Here is a 4,432-nt window from a genome sequence, read left to right as displayed (position 1 = left end):
CATGAGCACTGTAACAAATGGATAAATATCCTGTCTAAGATATAACATTTTCCAGTGTTGATTAACCTGAGCTGCAGTGATGGATACTGGCTCCTGGAGACTGTGCTATCAGGGAGAGCAACAGTGGATGAATTTTGTGATGTGCTTTAGAACCAGGCCTTAGTAGCTAAGTGGGTAACAGCACCAGCTACCATTTAAGCACTTTGTATCTCAGCGCAGTGAAGTCACTCCAGAAGCACACAGGAGGTGTTCAATGGCCATGCTGTGCAGAAAATCCATCAAAGCCCAATCAAGCTCAAATCTGAAAACCAGGCTTGGTGGCAGCATAAAAATCTTGAAGGGGAGAAATAAATCTCTGCTTAATCTCTCAGAGAAAACAACAGTGTTGATTCAGTGCAGGCATGGTACAGTGCAGCAGTGGCTTCCTCTGTCTGACACTGTACAAAAAGAAGAGTTTCAGAGCTCTGCAGAAGTGACCCACTTCCAGGCTATTTAAAATGCACTCAGGTGCTGTGTTCAGTATGCACAGGCATGCTGCAGACCTAAGGGAAAAAGAGAGGGAGATGCGGCACGAGGATAGGGCTCTGTTTTCATCCTGGTTTCCTTGGTCATTCCTCAAAGGGTAGAACTGCTGAAGGGACCCCAATTTGGAGAGCTTCAGTAGCTCCTCAACAAGAAAGAGAAACTGGTGCCAAGCCAGAGCTGAAGAAAAGCAGATGGCATGAGAGAGCACTGGAAAGCCATGGCCAGCAGCTGCATTGTCCATAGGATGGGCAATCCTTGAACAAAATCACCCTCAGCCCCAGCTATATCTTTGCTGTCTCAAGAAGGGGCACCTCAGGAGTAGGAAATGGGTCGTGGCACCCATCTGCCATTCGGTGATGGCTTTATAGACCAGTCAGTGCATAAACGGGATGTTTCACACACACACAGAGCCAGTCCTTCTCCATTGACCTCTTTTTTGCCTTGGAGAGAATTTTCAGATTTTATATTGCTGCACTGGAACTAATGAGAGCAGCCTGATCAAGCTGCCAGAATGAATCAGGGGGATAATGCTGCACTGATATTCTAGGCCACAGTCTATTTTTTTCCCAAAACTTTAAATCGGTTGAAATCCAATTTTGTGTCTCATTTTTTACACTCAGTGGGGGAATTTTCTGGCAGTGTTTCAGTCTGGAGAATTTGCTTCCTGAATATCATACTTCTTCCAATCATAAATCTGGAGGGAGGTCAAGCTGGGCAATATCCCCTTTGTCTGTGAAGAGATATACAAACTGTTTCTCATTAGAGAAGAGGCAGAGTTTGAAACCTTAGGTCTGAACATCTTGGGGTACTGAAAGCGAACCTTTCTCCAGGGTTCTGGTCCAAACCTAGACTGGACTAGCTCCGTCCTCCTCTGCTCAGTAAGACTGCAAAATCTGGCTTGATTTTGAACTTTTACAGGCTGGTAGGAAAAACCAACCAACCAACCAACAAACGACAAAAAATACACACAAAAAAAGGAAGGAAGGAAGGAAGGAAGGAAGGAAGGAAGGAAGGAAGGAAGGAAGGAAGGAAGGAAGGAAGGAAGGAAGGAAGGAAGGAAGGAAGGAAGGAAGGAAGGAAGGAAGGAAGGAAGGAAAGAGAAAGAAAGAAAGAAAGAAAGAAAGAAAGAAAGAAAGAAAGAAAGAAAGAAAGAAAGAAAGAAAGAAAGAAAGAAAGAAAGAAAGAAAGAAAGAAAGAAAGAAAGAAAGAAAGAAAAAGAAAACAGGAAATATCTGTTTCTTTAATGTAAATCCACATGTATCTGAAGAAAGGACTATTTCAACATGTATACTACCCATTAGGCACCTTTTCAACTGCTTTGACTTATCAAAACAATTAAAGCTGTGTTGTGCTTATAAACATTCAAACACCCTTCCTAAGCCGTATCCATTCCCACCAGAATTACCAATATTTCCAGTCACTGCATAAATCAGAATCAGCAGGGGTCCTGATCAAAAAAAAAATATATATATATATAAATAAAATTAAAAAAAAATCAAGTGCTTTGAAGGATTGTTTAAATTCTGTTAAGGAAAAAGATTTGTAAGCTGAGTGAAGAAATCAGAGGACGACGATCCCCAAGGGTTAAAGATGATGGATTTGACCTCAGTCTAGAAAAACATGTAAGATTAACATTTAGTTGGAAGTTGGATCTTAAAAAAAAAAAAAAAAAAATCTTTTTACTTCTAACATTTGTCTTCCCTTTAAAGTTTTGAAATAACCTGAAGGAATGCAAGAATGAAGGCCTAAATATACCAAGCTGACATAAGAAATATTTTACTTAATAAGTAAATTTATCTTGCACATGGACTCTGGCTTTTCAACAGGAAAAAAAGAGAAAGCTCAGGGTTAGCATTTTTCTCCTTTATCCTATGAAGTTTGTATCAGGAGCTGCCTCTCATGAAAGTGTCATGAATCTTCTGTTATTTGGTAAGATGTTTGTAGTTTTTATGGCTCAACTCTGTGAGTCAAGAGATTTCTTTCTAAAGGGAAAACAAAAAGGTGGCTTCTTGTGCAGCTTTAACGAACAGGAAAATCCTGTGGTGTTAGCACCATCTCTCCCCGATGGAAATAGACATACATTAGCTGTCCAGGCAGAAATTGCCCCTATTTACCTTCGTCACTCATCCTGGGATGCTAGTAATCCTTCTTTGTAGGGTCATTTCTCTTTCTTTGACTAGATGGGGAAAGCAGTGGGTGTAGACCTACCCCTAACTGTTCATTATGTCTACATCAGCAAGCAGATCAATGCAGTAGGAATGGAAAAGCATCTGGTGCTGAGGCTTTTCTGCTATGCTACATAAAGCCCGGGGATTTTATTTCTGGCCAGATCTAGTCTGGTCCCTTGGACCAAATGTCCCCGTTGTACATGCAATTCAAATCTGTCTGAAGGGCCAGACATCAACTTAGTCATTATGTCTTACGTCTGCCTTAGGGTTTGGAGCACATTTGCTGCACATTTGGAGTGGAGATTCTAGTTTAAATTTCTCCAGAAGGAATCTAGTTCACGAGCATCAAAACAGCTCTGCGAACAGAGCCAGCGCATGGCAAATTGATGACTGGGAGATTTACTTCAAAATCCCACTCCTGCTCTGAAGCAAAATGCTAATGCAGAGGCAGCCTTATGTGATGTGTGGAAACAATTCATTTTGTCCTTCCAAATGTAACTTGATTTTTATTTTTTTTTTTTGGGGGGGGGGGGGGGGGGGTATGTGTGTGAAAATATTTCTCACGGACGAGATTTCTGTCTTCAGAAGAGCTTTGTCAACCCATGAACCCATGAGTCTAAGAGTAGGAGCTGATGGAGAGAGTCATTTCATCCCAAGGGGGAAAGGAGAACAGTCATGGTGGGTAAGATTTAGTAGCACTTTGTAATAAATTCATCATCCTTCTCCGAGGCTATTCCTGCTGTGCTGTTGCATTAGTGGCCATTCCTTTGACTTCTCTGCGGGCAAGATTGGCCAACAAGCTGGGTCTGAAGAAGGCAGCTTGATTTCCTCCCCGTCTCCCTTAGCTGGGTGTTGTGCTGCTGCCGGTGGTGGTCTGTCATTGTGAGACTATCCCAGTTGGTTTGAATCCTTGCAAACTCTTTGACTTGTTGACCTGCTGCAACAGCTAATTCCACAGGGTGTCTGCAGTGTGCTAAAAAATAACAGCTTTCTTCTCATCACTGCTAAATTATGTGCTTTTTAGCTTCTTAAAAATGTCTCCCCCTGTTCTAGGATGAGGGGAAAAGAGGAGCATTAGGTCAGGATTCACCACAGAGATCATTTTCTTCTTTAACTGCAAGCCCCCCCTTTAAAGTCGGAGCCTGCTTTCTTTAAAATTAAAGGCGAAACACCTACTGGCTGCAATGAGAGCAGGTTCAAACTTTTACGTTTCTCCTTTCTAGGTTAAAATCACACCCAGCCTTTGTGATCTCTTTGCAAATAGAAGCTTCTGCTCCCAGAGGAACTGCTACGAAAATCTGGCTGCAATCTGTTCACATGCTGCCGAGTCCATGTGTTTGGAGATGCACTCCCAATGCACAGCACACCCAGAAAACAGACTCCCACTTCCTTGGTTCTCTCCTTCCCTCTGGATTTAGACGTCTTCATTTGGTTACCTACAGTGACTCCCAGGTCTGTGCTGGCAGTGATGCTTCAGGCAGGGACAAATAAAGGAGTTTTCCTTATTTCCCAGGATACAAAGAGGGATTATAGCTAGTTGTGAGCCCTTGCAGGACTCTGCTGTGCTGTGGGTTGTTGGCTTTCCTTCTGAGTGTAGCCAGGTCTCACTGGAGTCAATGCAAAGATTCTCAGCCATTTATTCCACAGAATAACAGTAAGATGGGTATGTTCCACTGTGCTTTGTCCTGATGGGCCCTCCACTGCAGAAAAGCACCTACACGTCTCAACCTTAAGGAGAG

Source organism: Netta rufina (assembly GCF_964035555.1).
Source record: "Netta rufina genome assembly, chromosome: 11".
Taxonomy (NCBI): domain Eukaryota; kingdom Metazoa; phylum Chordata; class Aves; order Anseriformes; family Anatidae; genus Netta; species Netta rufina.
Note: the sequence above shows the minus strand (reverse complement) of the source record.